Raw genomic sequence first — 25,856 nt, 5'->3', positions numbered from 1 at the left:
CAATATAAGGGCAATATACAAAAATCAGTTGTCTATAAATTGCCAATGAAAAAATAAAGTTTTTTAAAGTACCATTTATTATAGTACCAAAAAACATAAAAACATTTAGAAATAAATCAAACAAAATATGTACAGAATCTGTATGCTATAAATCTATAAAACATTGATAAAAGAAAATAAGATAAAAATCAAATGAAGATATATACAATGTTCATGGATCGAAAGGCTCATTATTGTTAAGATATCGATATTTTCTAAACTGATCTATATATCATTAGGAAAATACAAATTAAAACTGTAATGAGCTAATATTATGTGCCTACTAGAATGGTATAATTAAACATTTTTAAAATTGTCAATATCAATCTCTGACAAGGATGTGGACCAACTGGAATTCTTGTACATTGCTGGTGGGAAGGCAAAATAGTACAACCACTCTGGAAAAAAGTCTGGCAGTTTCTTCTAAAGTTAAACATAACCTGGGTCATACCATATGACCCAGCAATCTTGCTCCTGACTATTTACTTAAGAGAAATAAAACATGATCACAGAAAAACATGTTTTTTTTAAACTAAAAACTCAAACTCAAAATAAATGGATAATCACACCAAAGCAAATCCATACAATGGAATATTACTCAGCAATAAAAAGGAATAAATCACTGATACCCACAAAACTCGGTGAATCTTAAGCACATTATTGTAAGTGAAGGAAGCCACACTCAGAATGCTCCATTCTGTATGATTCAATTTATATGGCATTCTGGAAAAGGCAAATTATAGAAACAGAAAACAGATCAGTGGTTTCTAATGGTTAGAAGTGAGCAGGAGAGGCTGACCATAAAGGTGTAGAAAAGAGAAGATTATAGGTGATGTAACTGTTCTGTATCTTGATTGTGGAGTGAGTATATGACTGCTTACATTTGTCAAAAATTCTAGAACTGTACACCAGAAAGTATGAATTTTACTGTGTGCAAATTTTAAAACAGTGAAACAAAAGAAGATATTAGAAAATATAGAATGTGGTCAATAAATATTACTAGCATTATCAATTTTAATAATATTTACTATTAACATGGCTAGACAAGTGGAAGATGGCCTTAGAGAGGTACAATTGGAACGGTTTGATAATAACCATTCAATCAGGAGGAATGCAGAGACATAAATGGAAGCAAAAAGAAATCCATTCCAAAGGAGTAGGAAGAATAAACTGGGAAACAAATACTGACTTATAGGAGCCAAGAGTCCAAATTATCAAGACTTAAGTGATAACCTTAAGTTTGATATGAATGGGCCTCAATAAATAGGGGCACCCTTGAGTTTGGGGTGGGGGATAAGGAAGCAGTAGAAAGGGCCTCTGTGCAGGGGCAACTCTCAGTATCACATGTGTATCCAAGTCATAAATCAAGGAAGGATACCCAAAGTAAGGTAAGGACACAGGGAAATAGATGCAGGCAGGTGTCCTGGGAATCAGGGCACCTAGACCACTGGGTGCAGAGCCAGGCTCCTGACTGCAAAGTACACAGCAGCCAAAAATAAGCATAGATTCAGAAAGCCAACCAGACTCAGAAAACTGATGTCACTGCAGCCTGGTGCTCAATGGCAAAAATTCATACCACCAGTAACCCAGACACCAGTGTACAAGCAAGCAGCAAACATTGCCAGTGGTCTACTTCTTTGAAGAGATTTTTGGTAAAAGGTAACAAAATGGAGCAGAGGATGGAAGTAAAGAGCCATTAACATACTATGTGGTTGGGATCTCATTGGATCTGTGTTCAGGGTCACTTTCTAGACAGGGAACAAGGAACAGTGCTTGAACACAAAACAAAACAAAACAAAAATCAAAGGAGGTAAGAGAATTATCTCAGCAGATACCTTGACTGCTTCATGGGGGAGGTGGTATTTGGTCAGACTTTAAGAGATATGTACATCAAAAAGATGGGTATAGATAAAAGGAAGGGGGGAAGAAGGGAGGGAGAATGAAAGAAAACAAGGAAGAAAATATTGAAAGTGGAGGCAGTGCAAGCAAAGACCTAAAGCCACAAATGTACAATATGCATAAATAACAGGAAATTAGCTAGTCTGATGGGAGTAGAGTGCATGGGGCAGCAGCAGGAAGTGGGTACACTATCATTGAATGAAATCATTCACAGGGAGGCATAACCACTTCTGCTTCAGATGTGAGACATGGGGTTTGTAAACCAGAAGATAGGACAATCTGGGTTACCTACTTCCTGCCCTGTTAGTTCACAGCCTCACTCAAATTAAACAAATATGAATTGAGCAACTCTCATGCCTAACCAGCATGCAAAGTACTGTAATTCAGAAATAATATATGTCACTAATACCTTTAAGTGGGATTTACAATCTGGACAACAGAATCCAAAATACCCACCAGAAAGAAAAATAGCTTAAGTAAAAGGATTAATGAATCTGCCTTCCAATCTTTGCCTCCAAGGCACAGAATCAACAAGCACTTTCTGAATGTATGGTATTGGTATTCTCTGCTAGACATTATATATATTCTCAAATTTAGCTTTGTTTCCTTTTGACTTTTTCTCTTCTTTCCTTTCTTTCTAGAACTGAATATATCTAGTCAGTGTATAAGTCAAGAGACAAATAAGAAAGAAACCACATTGCAAAACAGGATTTTAAAATTTCACTTTAAAGATGGGTAGATGGAGATTGAGAACAGTTGGAAAAATTGTCCAGGGTCAAACAGGGAACAAGTTAGGGAGCTGGGATTTAACTTCAGCTTCAAAACTTTAAAACTATTGTTTGTGCACTGAGAAAAATCTAGTCCCTGAAAATTACAATTTATAGAAATTAAAAGACTTGTCATTTGGTGGAGAAAATTCCTCCTGAAAGAGGAAACAGTAAAGTTCCATTTCATGCCACAAAATACGTTCCCTAGGCACCAACTCATTTTAAGATAGGTGATTATTCAATCTGGCTGTAATATAACCATTTCTATTTTCCTCCCTACTTTATGTTTTCATGTTGATCATTTTGCTTTCTTTTCCTTTTTTTTAAGCCATTTTCAATTAAGATTTCTAATTAGCTTCCAAATTTGAGACACATCTCTAGTACAAAGCAAATGGCAGTAGTAGTAATTAAGGGACAGCTGTCTCTTGTCTTTCTGGGGACGAAACAAGGCTTTTTTTCTTTCTAAGTTATGAAGTACTAGGGAATTTTTAATGATTTTTTTCTTATTTTTAATAATAATTAACTGAATTGAAAGATACTGCATTGATCTATAAAAGTCAATGTCCTTTCCAACACAGATGCTGAGAACCTCTCTTCTGGGATAACCTTAGTTTAACTCTCACGCTCTGAGTCCTTGAAACTTTTATTGCTGCAAATACAAAATCTCCACATTTTATATGAAATCAAATCATTTCTTTAGGTGCTAAAGTAGGCACTACCCCAAGTCATCTTCCTCACTTTCAGACTTTTAAAACTTAGGTGAATTTTACAAATCAAGAAGAATAAGCATGAGATTCAGAGCAGCTAAGAGGCAGACAGTATTCTTTGTGGTTTTGCTTTGTTTGATTTAAGAAAACAAACATTACTAACACTAACACTGAAAATTACTTAGTAAGCTCTTACTCCAGTGTTCCTTGCTGGTACTTAAGGCAGTATTTTCACATGCAAAGTATAATCAGGACTTAAAGCAGTTAACCATATAATTCAGGTCAAGAAAAATCTCCTGCCTTAAAAAGCTAAACCACTGAAGCAAACATTTATGAATTTTTTCTTCTGGCTTGAATTATCCAGATTCTAGAAAATTATCAAACATAATTTAATGTGCATAGCCATAAAGTAGGTCAAGTGACCTAAATGCAGGCCAGCCTCAGGAGTATAAGGAACCCCTTAAAATACATATTTCTAAGAGAGAAAATTCTGAAACATTTTCTAATGTAAACCTGGAAATACTGGTTAAATATTAAGTTCAGTAACGGGACACACACACACATAAAACACATACACATATGTTTGTACTACAGAACTTCCCAGAAACTATAACATGTTAATGTGTATTTAAAGCTCCTGAGAGTGGTACAGTATTCAGAAATTCTCAAACCTTCTTGACCCCAAACCATTTTATACAGAACATATTACGGAACTAGTATTTGGACACATTGAGAACCTCTTTGCACAGTCATAAGCCCTTTACACCATACTTTGGCAGGAGATGTAGAAGGGTGGGGTTGGGTGGCAGATTTGAAAGCTTCTATATTCAGGGGACCAGCAGAGAACACCAAATGACATAGCATGGAAATGCCAAGGGCATAAAGTGGCCAAGCAGAGCTGGTCTGAAGACACTTTACCTGAGCCATGAAGGCCCTATGGGACTGGGCCGGTTACCATATTCATGTTCATCCCATTTTCAACCCAGCTTCATCTTATACTTGTCTCCACCTCTGTGACTTTGCTACAGCCACTTTATCCTTTTTTACAGTTATGTTCTTTATTCACTGCTGTTCCATCTGCCTGGGACTCTCTTCCTTACACTTCAGCTCTGAGTTGAAACATCATCTTCCAAAGAAACACCTCTGTCTAGTCCATCTACAGTAGATTCTTCCCTTATTTCCCAATATTTTCTCCTACAGAACTCTGCAATTTCTCTTCATAGCATTTATCAATTTTTATTCACATATTGATATTGCTTATTTACTTCATATCACTTTCACTGAACTGTAAGCACCATGAGGGTGGGAATGGACCATGCCTGTTTTGTCCAAGTCTATAAAATCACCAAATACCTTATAGATGAGTGTCTGCCATATAGCAGGCCTTTAATGAATATGTGTTGATTTAATAATAAATAATAATAATTAGTTAATTCCTTTACATGTCTACCTAGGCCTGGCCTAACTGAAACCTTCAGAATTGATTTCATGTATACATAGAAATCAGTTCCTCTTTAGGATACGGTCAGCCACCTGCAATATGCAGTCACACATATTCTAAGACACCAAACTGGCTTTTCTGTAAAATCTTTTTAATAACAGGGCCTAGAAGTTTGAATTAATCATCCGTCTAAATGAATATTACGGGTTAATTATTGAGAACCACTCTGTACCTGCTTTCTTGTGGTATTCCTCAAACAGTTCTGCTCTTTGATTACTGCCTTGCTGATTTCAGAGCTCTGTAAAGAACAAAAAGACAAAACGTGAAGATTTGGTGTTTCACTGGGAACTCCTCTTTTTTAAAACGCTGCTTTTTTAAAACACTGCTCGCTAAAATATTTAATTTGCTCGTAATGCCCATTATTCCAAACTTGAGGACTTATGTCATGATCACGAGATCCACGGAATATAGCTATTTCTTGTTTGTATTCCAAACCGATCTGCTTCGTTCAGCTCACAGAGGTCCACAAGAAGGAACTCTAGCTGACCATTATTTATTTGCTACATGAGCCAGGCACTATTCTAAGTTAACTGATTAACTCATTTATTCCTCATAACCCCTGGGCAGGCAAGGGTTAGCTCAGCAGGCATAAGTTCCTCAAATGCTACACATTCCAAAGAAAGGCCCTCCTTCAGAATTGGCCTTAGGCCAATTCCTGGAAGATAACCTCTGAGCTCTTCCAACAGTCTGACTGATGAGAGAGTTTGCGTGTATGCTAGAGGCTTCTGCTGTTCCAAGTGGATCAGATACACTTATGGTGAACACCTGTTTTTGCTTGGGGGAGGGGAGGCTGACATCTGAATAGCTGAGGTCGGTCATCTGGTGCTGCAGGCTTCTGTGACTGACACCTAATCAAACTCTAGGGACGAGAGCTCAGTTGAGCTTCTCTGGTTGACCGCACTCCACACATGTTGTCACATACTGTTGCTGAGAGAATTAAGAGCACCCCCATGTGACTCCACTGGGAAGGGACATCTGGAAGTTGGCAGCTGGACTTTGCCTCATGTGTCTTTTCCCTTTGCTGATTCTAATCTGTATCCTTTCACTGTAAGGATCCATGACTGTGAGTATAACAGCTTTTCTGAATCTTGGGAACCCTTCTAGCAAACCGTTGAGACTCAGGGTGGCCTTGGTGACCCCCAACAGAACCACCCTATGAGGTAGGTACTATTATTACCCATATTTATAGACAGAGGAATTGGCAAGGAAAGGTGAGGCAACTCAGAATTCCACAGCTAGTTTGTGTCACTATTTAATTTGAACCCAGTGATCTGGTTTGGGCATTTTACAACTGTGACATGTGGCTTATCAAAATATTTATTATGTATCATTCAACAGATGTATCCAAAAGTGCCACCTGGTCCTTTTTCCTATTTTATTATCAGGAATGATCATTTTCAAATTGTAAATATACTATCCATTACCAAGATTTCATTTTCTCTGTCAAAAAGAGAGCAATAACTTTTATTGAGTTCCACTTGTTCTTTAACTGCTGTACTTAATTCAAAACTTTCTTCCAGTCATGTCAGCAATACAGATGTGATGTAAGATTTTCTCACTCACATTCTCATATATTTCTTCCCAATCTACATGGTTTTTAATACAGGAGGATGAAAACTACAGAGTCAGTTTTAAATCAAACACCAGGTTTTATTTAATTTGGAGAAAACAAACACCTTATCACAATTTTTCTGAAGATCTATAATTTTTGATTCTGATAGATCCAGAGTTGCCTTTAAGTGTTGGAAAAAATAGTTTCATAATAGGAGAAAGCATGAGACTGATCAGTTGCTACTAAAGAAAATGTAAGCCATCCACTGATTTCTAAACACAACAGATAAAAATAATATGCCAGTTATGTAAAAAAGTCATAAGTTTGCTATATTAAGCTTTTTTCAGGTAGACTCTGCAAAAAACACTATGGTCTAGTTCATCATTAGGTGTCTGAAGTAACTTTCTTCATTAGGCTTATTCTAACGCTTGAACAAAACTGTAATTCATTATCTTATCTTTTTTAATCCACCCCAAACTAAGTATTGGACTCTGTTGTACTCATAGTGGATTACAGTGTCTTGTTCCTATCACCAAAACAGACTGCACATCTCTTGATATTTTGAGGTGTCATTACATCTGCAAAAGTAATGAGTCTATCTTGCAATGTGGATGTCCAGAGGTCAATGTAGTCTCAGAGCGTCCAAACAAGCCCTTAAAATAACTTCCAAAAATACAAGTAAAGCATGTAGAGGAAGGTCAACCCATGACACAGTGACGATGAAATACATGGAATGTAAACTGGATAACTGTGCAAGTCTAAAGAATAAAATTTTATGATGCAGAAGGATCAATGGTGTTATGTGAGCCTGGATCTTTCATACTTGTATTGTCCCCATTGTGTTATTATTTGTCAGCTCCCATGATGTAGCAAGAACCAATATTAACCCAAACCCACCAAAGTTTTGGTAGCCTTAAATAAATATCCCACAGAGTAAATGCAAACAAAAGCCTTATTTAACACTTATCATCACCTTCACAATAAATGATCAAATAAAATATTTGCCTTAATTAGGACACAAAAGTTTTCTTTAGAAAATAGAAAATTCTATCTCAGACAACTTCTAGATGTTCAACTAAATTGAACATTATTGATTAGGAATAAAATATACAATATTTAAAAAATGGAATAGACTCTATTGGGCTCCACCTTATGCTTCTTTGTTTCCTATATCCATTCTCTTGTGGCTTTAAATGGGGCTCTCATAACTCACATTTTCCCTCTACCCAGGAGTCCTGGTGTGATGGGGACATAGCCAAAGTCAGAACTGGACATTTGCCTTTTCCATGCTGCCACATGAAAGAAAGCTGGGCTTGAGAGCCTCCATCCATGGGAGGTTTCGGGATATTATGCCAAAGGCAGGAGCTAAGTGGGGTGGAGTTTAGAAAAGACCAGGAAGAGATAATAACATGTATGTCAGGAAATTGTACAAGGAAGTCTTCATCGGTTCTGAAAAACTCAAATATTTGTCCCCTGAAAGAGCCAGCAGTTAAAACCTGTTTCGCAGGTTATATATATATATATGTATATATATATGTATATATATACATATATACATATATATACATATATACATATATATATACATATATACATATATATATACATATATACATATATATATAATTACCAGAATCTATTATAATATCTGTCTCTAAAATAGATGTAAAAATTTAATTCTATCTCCAAAAGCTGTTTTTTTAAATCTTACTTTTATTCTTCAATTGCCATCCCTTATCGTAAAAACAAAATAGAATTTAGCTGACAATGAGATTATTCTCAAGTGTTGAAGATCTTCACATCAACTAAAAAAGTACAAAAATTTTTCTGTAACAATTAATAAAGTGGTTCAAGAAAAGTTTCAGGATGCAAGATAAATTTGTAACAATAACTTTTCTATATAATAGCAATAAACAAAAAGTAAATTTTTTAAAATAAATAAATGCAGCTCCCAATAGCGTCAATAATCCTGACTCACTACAGCAGTAACAACAAAATCAATAAAGTACTTATGAATAACTCTGTAAAGAAAATTATAAAAAGCTATAAAGGAAAATAAGGACTATAAAACATGCATGAGTGGGAAAATATTTACAACATAAACTTTGCTTCTTCCCAAATTAATTTATACTTTTAGCATAATTCCAATCAAAATTCTAGTAGGGATAATTTTAGATTCTGTTAAAACTTTCTAAAGTTAACGTGAAGAAAGAGTCATGGGACTTCCCTGGTGGTGCAGTGGTTAAGAATCCACCTGCCAACGCAGGGGACACAGGTTCGAGCCCTGGTCCAGGAAGATCCCACATGCCGCGGAGCAACTAAGGCTGTGTGCCACAACTACTGAGCCTGCGCTCTAGAGCCCGTGAGCCACAACTTCTGAGCCCGCATGCCACAACTACTGAAGCCCATGCACCCAGAGCCCATGTTCCGCAAGAAGAGAAGCCACCGCAATGAGAAGCCCATGCACTGCAACAGAGTAGCCCCCACTCACTGTAACTAGAGAAAGCCCGCACACAGCAACAAAGACCCAACACAGACAAAAATAAATAAATTTATAAAAACAAAAGAGTATAGAACATAAAGAAAATTCTGAATATAAATATTAATGAGATTCTTTGTTCTACCTAATGATGAAATATATTGTTGTGACACAACATTTAACATAGAGCAGAACTGGCATAGAAACTGACATACAGAATAGTGGGAAAATATAGGTACCCCAGAAACATCCTATTTTATGCATTCATTCAACATATATATAATGCCTGTCATATGCCAAGCACTATGCTAGTTATTAAAGGGAAAACACAACTCCTGCCCGCGGAAAGACTGATGGGAAAAAAATAGCTATTTTCATTATGATAGAAATGGAGACAAATGGGCACAGGACTTTATGAATTCATATAGAAAGGGAATCTAAATTCAGTGTATGACAAAATGAGCACCACCAATTAATGAGAAAGAAACTGTTCAATAAATAATGTTGAGATAATTGCCTATCTTTTTAGAATAAAATCTAATATATCCCATTAGACACAGATATAAATTGCAGCTATATTATGGAATTAAATACAAATGAAATGCAACATAAAGAAATGAATAAAAGTGGAATTGATTATTTATATGCCTCTTTAGAGAGGTCAAGTCTACTTCTGAAGTATATAAGTGCTAAAAGAAATTAGAAAGAAAATGCCAGGTAGATTGGGCTATGTAAAACAATTTCCCTAAGTTTAAAAAAAGTTAAAAAGCAAAGCAGATGTGAAATTATTTACAACAAATGCAATACACCAAAATCTGTTTTATATAAATACTAAATACCAAAATACCAAAGGGTACTTCAAAATGAAGAAACAACTCATTAACGAACACATGGAGAAAATGTTCAACCTCATTAGTACTCAAGGAAATAACCATTAAAACAATGACCGATAACATTTCATCTAACAAACTGGCAAAGAAGAGAAAATGTTCATCCTTGATGCCATTTTGAAATTGCTTTGAATGCCACTTTCCTATAACCCCTAAGAACTCTAAAAGTATTCCTACCTTGTCACAGAAAATCTAGGAAACATTCTTACCATATATAATTCATACAAGATGCTCATTTCAGACACACTCCATTTTAACACCTACTGAACCATAATACCCTTTAGGTAAGACCATCAAATATTCATCAGGGTATTACAGGTACCATGCCCAGTACAAAGGAGTCATGTAATAAACGTTCTGAATGTTGAATAGATGAACTAACAGGCTTGTTTTTTCATCATTAAAATAAATAAAAGTGTGGCTGGTGTCTCAAAAATACGTTTTCATATGCTTTGACCTAGTGATTCTAATTCTGAGTTTTTATCTAGGGAAGTAAACCCAAATAGAGAAAAAAAAGAAGTGTATACATAAAGAATTACCACAAGAGGAAACATCTAGAAGTAGCCTAAATATTAAAATATAGAGGAATCTTTGAAAATACTGTGTTATATTAATTTAGTGCAATATTATGTCACTATTAAAAAGAAGAATTTAGAATCCAGGTTTACAAAAGCTTATGCCAAAATATTAAAAGTAAAAAGCAGGTTTTAAAGTTGTATATCTCTTATATAACAGGTGTAGTATAGCAGGTATGACTCAGCATAAAATCCCACCTTCATTAACTGTAGCTCCAGGAACAACTTACTTAGCCTCTTCAAGTCTCAGTTTCCTCACTTATAAAATGGAAGAGTAGTAACAGTATTGCCTATTTAAAAGGCTGTTCTTTTTAATAAAATCAAATTAGATAATTCAAATAGTGTTAAGAGCACCTATTACATAACACATATTCAGTAATCACAGACATAGCTTTTATTTGAACTATTAAAGAAAAATAAAGCATATGCACACCAGAAAGTCCAGATGCTAATATTTCAATGCATTGGCAGCAATTATCATGTGGTAGATTTGGCTGTTCACTACCTTTGGAACACCTCTCCTACATTTGGGAAATTTCCACATTCCATGTTTACACATCACAACGACGGATGCCCAAAATCCACTTCTCAGTCTTCCTTACATGTTAAGAGCCTAAATTACCCATGAATGGCTAGATACATGGTGAGAACACTAGAGTGAAAGCCTGTGACCAAGGCTTTTCTGATAACATACCCTTGTACAGGCTTCAGTCAATTTATTTATTTATTTATTTTTAATTGAAGTATAGTTAATTTACAATGTTGTGTTAGTTTCTGGTGTACAGCAGAGTTATTCAAATATATACTATATATATATTTTCATATTGTTTTACATTACAGTTTATTACAAGATATTGAATATAGTTTCCTGAGCTATAACAGTAGGTCCTTTTTTATCTACTTTATATATAGCAGCGTGTATCTGTTAATCCAAAACCCCCAGTCCATCCCTCCCCCACTCCCCCTCCCCCTTGGCAACCACAAGTCTGTTCTCTATGCCTGTGAGTCTGTTTCTGTTTTGTAAATAAGTTCGTTTGTATCATATTTTAGATTCCACACATAAGTGATATCATATGATATTTGTCTTTCTCTGTCTGGCTTACTTCACTTAGTATGATGATCTCTATATCCATCCATGCTGGTGTAAATGGCCTTAATTCATTCTTTTTTTATGGCTGAGTAATATTCCATTGTATATATGTACCACGTCTTCTTTACCCATTTGTCTGTTGATGGATACTTAGGTTGCTTCCATGTCTTGGCTACTGTACATAGTGCTGCAATGAGGAACATGGAGCTCATGTATCTTTTCGAATTAGAGTTATCAGCTATACTTTGGGCACACGAAAGGCTTCAGTTTAGAAGCACATGCCTCACTGAATCCATCTGGGAGCTGACATCTCTGCCAGCCTTCAGAGGCAGTAGGGGCAGAGGATCTACCATCAGGCTCACGTGAGGGCAGTGGAGCCTGTGCCAGGGGCAGGAATCAGGGGTTTGTCCTGGAGCAGTCAGTGCTCATGTGTATTCGATTGGGCTTAGAGCTCCTGAGTGGGCAGCCTCTAAGCCCAAGCCAATGCTCTTTAAGACTACAATGGGTCCTGTGCACTTGTGCCTTCATCTGCCTTTTCCTCCATCACACACACACACACACACACACCCCTTTATATATGTACATGTATATATAATCATAGTTTATGACTATGTTGGTATAAAGATAGATACAGTATCATATAATAAAAATTCTTCCAACCTAAAAATTCTTCTTTTTCCTTCAGATTTTAGAAGAAATTAAGTCATGTTCACGGGTCCATAAAAGCATTGTAGGTCACTGGCACTGTGCCTACTGGGTCCCTGATAGAAAAGTCAGCCTTACCTAATGTTTTCAGATTAACTCTTTTTCTCCTAAACTAGCTAGCGTCTATTCTGTGTTTGCAGCTATGAAACCGGATTATACAGATGACAAAACTACAGTGAAATTTTACTTTTTTTCAACTTTGTAGGAATCCTCAAATTTTTTGAAAAAGCATGTATTACTTATTAAAGGGAAGATGATGGGTTAAGAAAAAGAAAATCTGACCAATTAACATATCATCTACCATTGGCAGTTAACAGCCTTAAATGACAAATTTTATATGCGTAATCTCAGAATCTCAAGCTAGAAAGGGACTGCAAAGATCACTGTGGAGAAAATGTCATGTACTCCTATCACCCATCTGTCATCTGAATCACCTCTACCCCACCCACCCTGACCAAGTTATCCCAATCAGTGATACTGAGCTTAGTAGTTCCCTGTCTCAGGAAGAAAATCAGACATTCTATCTCTTGATATCTTTGACTATTAGAAAGTTCTTCTTTAATACTGAGTCAAAATATATTTATTCCAGAAGCTTTCTTTTTTTTCCCTGAATGCATCTTCAACATCTGAGAATTCCTTATGGTCCCACCTTAGATATGCAATATCGATGCCTTGGAATCATTGCATAGCAACCCAACTCAAAAGACTTTTATATCTACTGCACACACTTGATACTTTGATTCTGTATCAGTCTATCATTCCCCAGGGTAACCTATTGCTACAAAGCAGAAAGGTGAATTGCTAGATCAGACAGACTGTCTCTTTTTCTTTCTCTTCAGATCACAAACTCATCATTTCTTTGACTCCCATCAGAGGAAAACAAAGTTGTACTAGGCCATTGTTTTAAAAGAAATTTGGAACCCAATACAAAATTCATATGTTAGTGTTTTGGAAAGGAAAACCTTTCTACTTTGTTTTTCTTGAAGCAGCTAGCTGAAATGAAATAGTGAAAACTGTACAAAACTAGGAATCTGGCAAAATAGATTCTAAGTCCCAGTTCTGCCAGTAAGTACTATGTACTTTAAAAAATCCAGGTTCCTCCATCCCTTGAGGGATAATTTAGATCCTTAACATTTGATGACTGGATTTCTAATAAAGAATTAGATCCCTAAGTCATTATCTGATTAAGTAAATTTAAAATAAAACTATTGAGCAATGTCATTGCATTCGTATTTAAGATTTCCTTTTAACCAATGAACAGAAGTATTAAACATGACTGAAATCAAAAGTACACCATCATGGGCTTCCGTGGTGGCGCAGTGGTTGAGAGTCCGCCTGCCGATGCAGGGGACACGGGTTCGTGCCCCGGTCCGGGAAGATCCCACATGCCGCGGAGCAGCTAGGCCCGTGAGCCATGGCCGCTGAGCCTGCGCGATCGGAGCCTGTGCTCCGCAACGGGAGAGGCCACAACAGTGAGAGGCCTGTGTACCGCAAAAAAAAAAGTACACCATCATTAGTTATCCATCTGATCACCATCAGGTATGCTTTTTTTGTGTTCTTTGACACCATCAACAGATGATTGGATTAAGAAGATGTGATATATATTACCATATTATTCAGCCGTAACTAATGGAATGTTACTCAGCCTTAAAAAAATAATGAAATACTGCCATTCTGTAGGAACGTGGATGGATCTAGAGAATATTGTGCTTAGTGAAATAAGTCAGACAGAGAATGACAAATACTATACGATATCACTTACATATGGAATCTAAAAAATAATACAAATGAATGTATATACAAAACAGAAACAGACTCATAGATATAGAAAACAAACTTGTGGTTACCAAAGGGGAGAGGGAACGGGGTGGGTGGGGAGGGATAAATTAGGGGTATGGAATTAACAGATACAAACTACTACATATAAAATAGATAAGCAACAAGGATACACTGTATAGCAAAGGGAATCATATCTGTTATCTTGTAATAACCTAAAATGGAATATAATTTGCAAAGATACTGAATCATTATGCTATACACCTGAAACTAACACAATATTATAAATCAACTAGATGTCAATTAAAAAAAAGTTACTGACTCATTGATCCAATTTTTGACTGAGGGGGACAGTTAAGGAGTTCTGTTTTATAAAGTCCTTCAGGAACCCAGGCTAAGGGAGACCTCACCATCTTTCAAGCAAGTGGCTTAGTCACCCTGACTATGGAATTCCAGCAGGGAGACTAGGGAGAGAGAGAATGGGGATCACATGAGGTCTGGACTGTCACATAATACGCCTGAGGGCAAGGTGGCCTGAGCAGCCTTAATTCTACACCTTGCAAGGGAACCAGGATCTCTGACGGACAGCTGGCCATCTCCATCACAGTCGAGTGTAATGAAAGATTTTGTGAGCCTCAGTTAGTCCAAGGCAGTTTGCATACATTTGTCTATACCAATGCCAGCCCCTAAATAATGAAGTATTGAGAGATAAGATGAATGATTCGGTATTAAGGGCTTTGGTAAAATTGGCATCACAAATAGATGAAGGTGAGGCTAATCAGAATATGGTCATTATAAGCTGCAAGCACTTCTGAAAGGATAGACAACAGGGTTCCAGGAGAAATGTAGTTCTGGATGAGAAGTGTCAGAAATATCTTCGAGGCGAAAGTCATATCAGAAAAGAGAATTTTTAGGATTGTTATTTTCATAGTCATATAATAGATGTATTAAATGGTATAATGAAATAAAAATGCACCTCAGGCTGCTATTCAGAACATTTTATGATTAGCCCCTTTCCAGTCTTCTTCTTTACTAGTTCTCTACATGAGTTTTTGTCTCAGCCATTTCCACAGTGGCTTTTGTTCTGCGGTCTCTGCAAATTTCCTGTCTGAAGACAGCTTTCAGCAGGTCTACCCACTGGGATTTCACAACCCAAAAAAGCCTGCTCCTATGTATGCTATATACATACCAGGAAAAATGTTACCCCTCCCTTGGAATTCCCATATTATTTATGTAATGGTGGCTTATTATGTGGTTGTTTATTTGCATGTTGTTATATGAATCTACTTTTTTTTAGCTGTAAATGTTTTCTTTTATTTATTTTAATTGAAATACAGTTGATTTACAATATAGTGTTAGTTTCAGGAGCACAGCACAGCAATTCAGTTATATACATATACATACATATATATATATATATATATATATATATATATACATATATATATACATATACACATACACACATAACTGAACCGCCATCTTTTAGACTAGTACTTTGTACCATGGTACAGAGATAAAGTTGCCAGGGATTTGGGGGGCAGATAGGGGAGGTACAGTCCCTTACTTTGTCAGTGTAAAGCAATCGCCCCATTTTCCTTAAAGCAGGGTCAGCCAGATTAAGACCCTTAAAGGTCCTGAACTTCAAAAACATTACTGTTCCCATCCCCCACCTTACGTCATTTAAAGTAAAAGCAATACTAAACTATAAAATAAGTGTAACAAAGTCTGATAAAGTTTTTATTTTTTTCTCTAAAAAGTACATATACATATATTTCTTCAGATTATCTTCCCTTGTAGGTTATTGCAAAATATTGAGTAGAGTTCCCTGTGCTATACAGTAGATCCTTGTTGGTTATCTATTTTATGTAAGTAGTGTGTGTATGTTAATCCCAACCTCCTAATTTATCCCTCCACCCTTTCCCCTTTCCCCTTTGGTAACCATAAGTTTGTTTGTTTTCAATGTCTGTGAGTCTCTTTCTGTCTTGGAAATAATTTGTATCTTTTAAATTTTTTTTAGATTCTACATATAAGTGATATTATATGATATTTATCTTTCTCTGTCTGACTTACTTCACTTAGTATGATGATGTATAGGTCCATCCATGTTGCTGTAAATGGCATTATTTCATTCCTTTTATGGCTGAATCTACGTTTTTTTTGGACTCTTTACACTATCATATCTCCTTATATGTAGTAAGAAATTAAACTGTTATTGAGTGAATGACTGAAAAATCCAACAGATTTACACATTAAACAAGTGGTATTTAAGCATGTTGCAAACCAGAATTACTTGGGGATTCAAGAGTCTCCATCAATATAATTGGGGTATTTTGCATTTTGAAAAAGCAACCAGATGATTTGATTTCATCAGCTTTCAGAAAAATAGATGACTGATTCTGTTAAATCTATGGTAAAACTGTTAAATCAAATTTCAGACAAAAACACAATGAGGTCATTGGTTTTAATTACCCTAACATCAACTGATAGGCCTATGATTTAGCACTGGAAAGTTTAGAGAGGATTGGGATCTATTTCTTAGAACAAGTAATTAAAACTTTTCAAGAAAGGAGCATTTATTCTATTTTGTGTGGCCTAGTGTGTAGAAAGTAGTAAAAAAGATGACTGAGTGAGCCCCAAAGAAATAATCATCACAATAACATTACCTTTAGTACCCTCATGAGAGTGAGGAAACAAAAGAAACAGTTAAATATTAGAGAAAAAGATATATGGTGGCAATATGTCGGTATTAGTTGAGAAATCATTTTAAATTAAAATAGAGAAAGTCAGGCTTCCCTAGTGGCACAGTGGTTGAGAGTCCGCCTGCCGATGTAGGGGACACAGGTTCGTGCCCTGGTCCGGGAAGATCCCACATGCCGCGGAACGGCTGGGCCCGTGAGCCATGGCCGCTGAGCCTGTGCGTCCAGAGCCTGTTGCTCCGCCACGGGAGAGGCCACAACAGTGAGAGGTCCTCGTACCGCAAAAAAAAAAAATTTAAAAAAATAAAAATAAAAATAAAATAGAGAAAGTCAATAGCCTACAAGAATTCCCATGACTGCGTACCAAATCTCTTACTATAAACCCAGGACAAAATGCATGCTGTGGTTCAAAACTATAGGCATGGCTAATAAAGGGAAACAATGATACTATTGTAAGGAAAAAGGTACACATTTTTATTTGTTTAAAGTTCAGCCAGCTCTATCAATTTGGAGATAACACAGCTTTGAAATTTTGCTCTTTCAAGTAGCTTTGCGCACAGCGGTAAATACTACCAGTCAAATGCCATAAACTGTCCCTATTAAATAAAGATCATCTTTCAAAATATGGACAGACAGTCAAAGAACGAGGATGACAGGGAGGCCCACAAAATAGCCTACAGGTGGAGTATTATCTAGGAATAAAACATTTCCCCCAAAAAACAACTTTCAAGATTACCTTTCAAGGAATGTCAAAGCAAATAAAAACACTTTTTTTCAATATATCAAAGGCAAGGAGCCAGCTAGAGACTCAGTGAACCCATGATTATGGTCTGTCAAAGACAACTTAGGACTTAGGGTCTTAAAAAAAAAAAAGACTAAATCTGATAGGCTGCTTTCTTTAAAAGGATGGATGTTAGGAGATACCACATATTGTCCCCTAAAATGGTAGATTAGAAGTGCAGGATAAAATAATTATACAAAAATCTTACCATAGCAGTTAACATTTTTGAGGATTTATTATATTCAAGGCCAGTGCCTAAAATTACTATCTCATTATCATTCTTACTTTAGTTGTTTCCATATTGGAAGGACTGATTGAGACCCAAAATACTGAGGCCAAAAGAAGAGAGTCAAGAACTTAAAATAGACCAGAATGACTTCTCCTAAGGGAGATGGGATCTAGAAAGCTATTGAGATACGTGCTCTTGCATGAGCAATAGGCAAATCACACCTTGAAAATCCCAATGATTCTATCTTTCTAGAGCCAGAAACCCTGATTTCATAAATCAGGGTTATGTGTGAGCAGCAAAGACACAAACATCAGTGTCAAAAACTCAGAATGTTACTGGGTTAGTTTCAATGTGGTTCCATAATTGTAGATGGAAGGCTGGTATTGTGTTTCCCTAAAGTAGTGCTATGCTGGAGCAGCTGCTCCAGCCCATGTGACCACATCTCCCCCAAATCTGCATTTAGTAATATCACAATAGTGGCTTGAAATCACTCATGGGAGTATCTATATCTGGAAAATGGGCAAATACTAAAAATCAGGACTTTTTGTTTAGTTTTGTTTTTTAGAGAGCCAGTTTACCAGCACATTACTGTCCTAAAGGGATAAGTTCAAGACACTAATGAACTATGACTCCAAAAGAGGAAACAATTTAGAGGAGACATACTAAAGAAAATACAAGGAGGATGATGCTAGAGCTCATCTGGGTCTATATTGGATGTTGTCTAATGAGATGACAAAACACTTCTGAAATAATGTTATGCCATTCAGGGAGGTGAAGATAAATAAAATTTGTGTGAATATTAGATGCTTTTGCTACATCTAGAAATGGATGGCTTTATAGCTCTCACAACAGAAGCTCCTCTATTAAAAAATTCAGAGGACTATGAGAGAAAAACAAATGCATGGACCGAAATCAAAAAGAAAGAAGATACTCAGATGCAGCAAACCCTACCTGTGCTACATGAAGTAGAGAGCAAAAGGGTCCAATGTAAGAAGCAGATCTGAAAACTATAAGAAATTGAAAAAAGAAACTGAAGATGACACAGATAAATTGAAAGATAAATAATGCTCATTAATTGGAAGAATTAATATTGTTAAAATGCCCATATTACCCAAAGCAATGTACAGATTCAATGCAATCCTTATCAAAATACCCATGGCATTTTTCACAGAATTAGAACAATCTCAAAACTTGTATAGAACCACCAAAAAAACCTAAATAGCCAAAGCAATTTCAGAGAGAAGAACAAAGTTGGAGGTATCACACTCCCTGATTTCAAACCATACAACAAAAGTATAGTAATAAAAACAGCATGGTATTGGAACAAACACACACACATAGATCAATGGAACAGAATAGTCCAGAAATAAACCCACACTTATATGATAGCTAATCTATGAAAATGGAGGCAAGAATATACAATGGGAAAAAGATAGTCTCTTCAATAAATGGTTTTGGTTTTTCAGCTACATGAAAAAGAATGAAACTAGGCCATTTTCTTACACTATATACAAAAATAAACTCAAAATGGATTAAAGACTTAAATGTAAGACCTGAAACCATAAAACTCCTAGAAGAAAACATAGGAAGTGTGCTCTTTAACACTGATCTTAGCAATATTTTTTGGATATGTCTCCTCAGGCAAGGGAAACAAAAACAAACAAATGGGACTACACCAAACTAAAAATCTTTTGCACAGTGAAGGAAACTATCGACAAAATGAAAAGGAAACCTACTGAATGGGAGAAGATCTTTGTGAATGATATTTCTGATAAGGGGTTAATATCCAAAATATATAAACAACTCATACAACTCAACACCAAAAAAACAAACAATTGAATTAAAAAATGGGCAGAGGACCTGAATAGACATTTTTCCAATGAACACATACAGATGGCCAACAGGCACATGAAAAGGTGCTCAACATCATTAATCTTGAGGGAAATGCAAATCAAAACCACAGTGAGATATCACCTCACACTGGTCAGAATGGCTGTGGTGAAAAAGACAACAAATAATATCAAATGTTGGCAAGAATGTGGAGAAAAAGTAAACCTAATGCACTGTTGATGCAATGTAAATTGACACAGGCACTACAGAAACTATAGAAAATATTTTGGAGGTTCCAATAAGGAAAGGAAGGAAGGAAGGAAGGGAGGGAGGGAGGGAGGGAGGGAGGAAGGGAGGAAGGGAGGGAGGAAGGGAGGAAGGGAGGAAGGAAGGAAGGAAGGAAGGAAGGAAGGGACTACCATATGATCCAGCAATTCCATTTCTGGGTATTTTCTAAAGGGAAAAAAAGAACACTAATTCAAAAAGATATAAACACACCAAGGTTCATTGGTAGATGAATGGATAAAGAAGATGTGGTATACACACACACACACACACACACACACACACACACACACACACACACACACAAAATGGAATATTACTCAGCCATAAAGAAGAATAAAATCTTGTCTCTTGCAACATGGATGGAACTAGAGGGATTATGCTTAGTGAAATAACTCAGACAGACAAATATCACTTATATGTGGAATCTAAAAAATACAGCAAATAGGGAATATAACAACAAAAAAAGCAGACTCACAGAAATAGAGAACAAACTAGTGATTACCAGTGGGGAGAGGGAAGGGGAGAGGCCATCTGAGGGGTAGGGGAGTGGAATGTACAAGCTATCGGGTATAGGATAAGCTACAAGGATCTACAACACAGGGAATATAGCCAATGTTTTAATAATAATTGGAGTAAAACCTTTAAAAATTGTGAATCATTATACTGGACAGCTGTAACATATAATATTGTACAGTAACAATACTTCAAAAAAATAAAATAAAATAGTCAAAACAAAGTGAGTATATTTTTGTCTTAGGGTAAAGCAAAGTCCTGGAGTTCACTAATGCACTACCCTACCCCATTTCAGTGCAATCTAGAGGACTGTTATCCAATAGATGGTTCTTTGATGATGCAAATATGTTCTAATCTGTTGTGTCCTAGAGTGTATCCAGCAGCTACATCTGTTTATTGAGCACTTGAAATGTGCCTAGTGTTACTGAGAAACTTAATTTTTTAAATCTGATTTTAGTTCATTTGAACTTAAATAAGCCATATGTGCCTAGTGGCTACTATATGAGGCAATGCAGCTTTAGAAGTAAAAACTAAATTTCCCACCAGATACACAAAGGAGCAGTATCATTCTCAACTTTATAAGTAAAGAGCAGGACTTCCTGGGAACCAACAGCATCCTCCTCCATAGGGGCCAGACTTAACTCTGGCGAGCCATAGGGTTGACTGTTAAACCACATGGATTAAGGGAACAAAAAGAACCTGGTTGTGGTATGGTACGGCTTCCATTCCTCAGGACTCTTTTGGGGATAGACTTGCACTAGGGTAACACTCCTGCCCTTCTCTTCCCCGCTCACTCACCTGGGCTTCTCACTCTGTTTTCAATCAGAGGAAACTGTGCATTCTTTCTGCTTCCTACCTTGTGCTAAGCCTATGAGTGGGCTCTGCCCCAAGCGAGACATGCTCTATTTGCATTTGTCCAGCTCTATCTGACTGGGTGGCTAAGTTTGATTTCAGAGTGAAATGTTAGAAGCTCCATCTGGCATCAAGTATGTCACATCATCTAATCAAGCTTTTATTAGTAATAAAACTGTTATTTAAAGCTCCATGTGTCTGATTTCTGTGTCTACTAATAAGTTCCTTCCAAAACATTAGACGAAAAGAAAAATAATTTATTTACCATCTCCCCTCTCCCCCTCAGAACTTCAACACTCAATATTTCTGACATTTAACGGCTTCAAAAGTAAAATGTAGAATGTGTCTTTGTGCTGGACTTTCCTTGCCCTGAAACTACTTGAATGATAATTAGGCATATATACAAGCTATGTATGTATCAGTGTGTGTTAAGGCATCCATGAGCCAGAGGAGTAAATCATATGAAAGTGCTTTGTCCAGAGATTAAAGCCTTTGCTGACGTTCTTGAGCTGGTCCATTCCTGCATTATTTGCTTTCATAGTATCTAGTACTTCTCCTTTGTGACACATCGTGTCTTAATTTGTGCGATTCATTACTGAAGAGCTTACAATTCCCATTAGATTGTAAACTCCATAAGCTTCATAAGGAAAGAGACTATGTGCATCTTTTAATCATTTTATTTCTAGTATTTGGAATAATGACCAGCACATAGACGACATGCTCCATAAATAAATAATGCAATATTACATTTAATGACATAAAAGATTATCTTCAGTATGAGCAGAGACTATGATGCAAATTTAATTTTTGGCTTCTTTTATCCATAGTCCTCAGAAATAAGGGTCTTACGAGAGGAGAACTCTTGTTTGAAGGAGTGTAATAATCTCCAGGAATACAAAACTCATCATGGTCATACAGTAGGAACCAATAATAATCACTGAACTCACGCTATGTGTTTGCCTCCATTTCACAGGTCAATGCCAAGGATCTGACAATAGAGTTAGCTAAACAATTCAAAGTACATAATCATGGTGCTCAGGCAGCAAAACCAGCCTCCACTTGTGAGTGTTACGATGTTCAAAGCACTCTAGAAAACATAATAGACTCAGGATAGAGTTTTTTGAGCCAGTTTTTGTTTGTTTGTTTACCACTTTCCCAAAATACCTCCTCCTTGTGGCATTCTTTGGGTACATAGAGCAAAGGCGAATAAGAATTCTCTGTGAGTGGATAGTATTAATGGACTTAAGAAGCTGTGATACCTGATATTCAGTCTTAAGTTTCCATTTTTGCATCATAGTTTCCCTAGATCTTAGTCAAAGTTGTAAACTTGAAATCCTATGCTTTCTGAACTACTGTATAGCCTGTGTGTCTGTTTTGATCAAACTGGAAAGCAAGGAGCTAAGACAGGATTAATGCAACTATATGATTATACGCAGCGGGATGGTCTAAAGAGATAAACAGCACCCAGAACAGATTTGTGGAATTCAAGAACACTCGCTAGAGATTCTCAGAAATTCTTGGGGAGAAACCTAGATTCCTTGCCATCGTATAGAATGAGGACTCAAGGAGTATTACTACTTGGATATTTAAGGAAAACGTGACACTGAAAAGATGGCCTACTCATAGAATCCAGGGCTCAAAATTAATTAGAAAGGGTTGGAATGGGGTCTGGAAATCTTTAGACCACTGCTTGAGAACATGACTCCTAGTGATGGAGCAGCTGATAAGAACTGGAGAATGTCATACATCACAAGAGGGTTATTGTAAATATATCAGAACAAATTTCCCACCCTAGAACACCATGTACTGTGCTTATTACTATTTTTAAGAATTAAACTTAAGAAGACCCAGAAAACAGCACCTAAAGCTATCAGGTGAATGAAGTATGCTGGCTGCCCTATACAGTTAGATTAAAATGCAACAGTCTGCTAACTTGGAAACAGAAGCTGAGGAATAACATCAACATAAAAACGAGCATCTTAAAAATCAATATAACTTACAAATTTAATACAGATTTGTTCAACAAATTTCAAAGTATTTGGACAGACGAATATGCTTTGAGGAAATAAAGTTATCAGTATTTTAATAACACCAATATACATATATCTGGAAATATACATATATCTGATAAGAATATGTCAAATTTATGAAAAACTTAGAAATAGTTATTAAAGGAAACCTCGGATATAGCCTATCTTTAGGTTTTAAAGCCACAGCTGCCAGTAAACCACACCTTAAAGCATCGAAACTCTAGAATTAGAAGGGCCTGAGTATATAATCAATTAAATTCCAGAATATTTTGAAACAAGCAATTTAAACAATAGTTGACATCTAATTTTCTGAAAGAAAACATCTGTACACTAAGGAATTCCTCAGAAAAAAAGTCTCTTTGTTCAGACACTATGAAAACAATTACAATTAGGGGTCTTATATTTAGTTTTTGATTAATAATGACGTCTATGTTTAAAATATCTATGCAGTCAAGAGGGGGACTAAAATTAGAGTGTTAACTTGTTATTTGGGGACTAAAGCAGAGATACCTCACTACTCGTCAGAGAATCCTTGTTCTGTGTGGGCTTTTAGGTTATTAGCGTTCTCTTTTCTGGGGAATGTAAATAGCTTTCAGAGAAGGCATGCATAGACACATTTTTTTTTTTTAACATGACACTAAGGGAGACATAAAGTTATGTTGATAGAGGAGAATTTGATCTTAGGCCAGAAAACTGAGAGAAGAGAACAAAGCAATCAGAAACCAGGCATAATCTCAACCTTCATCTAAATGTTTTTAGAAACATCTCATTGGAGTGGACATTTTCTCATTAAGAAAAAACAAACAAGAAAACCTTAGGTATTTAACTTTTAGACCGAGAGTCCGTATCTCTGAGCCACAGAAACCAGTAAATAATGATACTCATTCAAAAAGGGCTCTCTTTTCCAAAATCTGAGTTTATGTGACCATCATATAGATCAATACTTCTTTGCCAGCTAAGGAGAATAACTTATTTTTCATAACATAGTTCAGATAGTTCAGAGACACTATCTCATTTGACCCTCAGGACATTCCTAGAATGAATAGGAACAGGTATCATGGTTTCTCTTTTACAAAAGTAAAAACTCAGTCTTTAAGAACTAGTAAGTATATCAATGGCTGCCTATTTTATAATATCCACAGCATGAACTGGTTAATTAGGGGGTCAACTAGGTTAAGAAATTGGCATTTCAATGAATCTGTCTGATTCTAATCCCATTCCCTTAACCCCCCTACATTTTAAATTTCTTGGCCAAGGTAACATGCATTTACTGCTAGAACTAAAACTCCCAAACTAGTGTTTTCCTTATCAGACAAATGGCTGCCCACATCTGTCACAGCAATGTGAGTAAGGCTGACACTGGCTAGACATTCACCAGACCCTTTTCCCTTTGCTCTTAAGCACACACTTAGACCAGTGGTCCCCAACCTTTTTGGCACCAGGGACCGGTTTCATGCAAGACAATTTTTCCATGGATGGGGGAGGGGTGGGATGGTTTCAGGATGATTCAAGAGCATTATGTTTATTGTGCACTTTATTTCCATTATTACAGTGTAATATATAATGAAATAATTATACAATTCACCATAATGCAGAATCAGTGGGAGCCCTGGGCTTGTTTTCACTTGCCTCTCACTGATAGGGTTTTGATGTGAGTCTGCAAGCAATTGATTTACTGTGGTCTCTGTGCAGTCAAACCTCTCTGCTGATGATACTCTGTATTTGCAGCCACTCCCCAGAGCTAGCATCACCCCCTCAGCTCCACCTCAGACCATCAGGCACTAGATTCTCATGAGGAGCGCACAACCTAGATCCCTCACATGTGCAGTTCACAGTAGGGTTCGCGCTTCTGTGAGAATCTAATGCAGCCGCTGATCTGACAGGAGGCGGACCTCAAGTGGTAACGCGAGTGATGGGGAGCGGCTGTAAATACAGAGAAAGCTTTGCTCTCTCACCCGCCCACCACTTACCTCCTGCTGTGTGGCCCAGTTCCTAATAGGCCATGGACCGGTACCGGTTGCTGGAGGGGGTTGTGGACCCCTGACCTAGACTATACTTCCAAGCCATCTGTGCAACTGGGTGCAGTCATGTAACTGAGAGCTGGCTGATGGAGTATAGACAAATGTTCTGTACACATATTCCAGGCCTGACCTATAAAATCCTCTTCCATAATCCACCATGTTCTCCTTCCCTCTCTACTAGCTGAATGAGGAAGACACCAAGAAGTGCAGATCCATAAAAGGAAGGATCCTGGATCCCTGTATCAGGATGCTATACTTCTACCTACCAGGAATGGCCAAACTTAAATTTAACAAGCAATAAACTTTTATTTCCATAAGCTACTAAGATTGTGGAATTTCCAAAGTGGTTGTACCGTTTCATATTGCAAAACATGAGAATTCCATTTGCTTCACATTGTCACCAAAATTTGGTGTTTAGTCTTCCTAGTCTTAGACATTCAGTCCACAGGTAGTGATAATTGTGGCTTTAACCTGCATTTTACTGATGACCTGTCATTTTAAGCATTTTCTATATATCTATCACTCATTTGTTACATGTGCATTTGAGACTATTCCAATCTTTTCCCCATTTTTATCTTTTTTTCTTCATGCAAAGCCATTTTTATTTTAAATATAGCGGTGTGTACATGTCAA

At 36.6% G+C, this 25,856-nt stretch overlaps 1 protein-coding gene across 8 annotated transcripts in view; it reads right to left on the bottom strand.

The window, feature by feature from the left end:
- The window catches only part of INPP4B (inositol polyphosphate-4-phosphatase type II B), a 717,808-nt gene that overhangs the window by 378,771 nt on the left and 313,181 nt on the right, over positions 1-25,856 (bottom strand). For all 8 annotated transcript variants that reach the window (XM_079920302.1, XM_079920301.1, XM_079920305.1 and 5 more), the window contains one exon: positions 5,086-5,151. The gene's annotated coding sequence lies outside the window, so the exon portion shown is untranslated. The remainder of the gene's footprint in view (positions 1-5,085; positions 5,152-25,856) is intronic.

Source organism: Stenella coeruleoalba, assembly GCF_951394435.1.
Source record: "Stenella coeruleoalba genome assembly, chromosome: 4".
In the NCBI taxonomy this organism is placed as follows: domain Eukaryota; kingdom Metazoa; phylum Chordata; class Mammalia; order Artiodactyla; family Delphinidae; genus Stenella; species Stenella coeruleoalba.
This window is presented reverse-complemented; position numbering and strand designations above follow the sequence as displayed.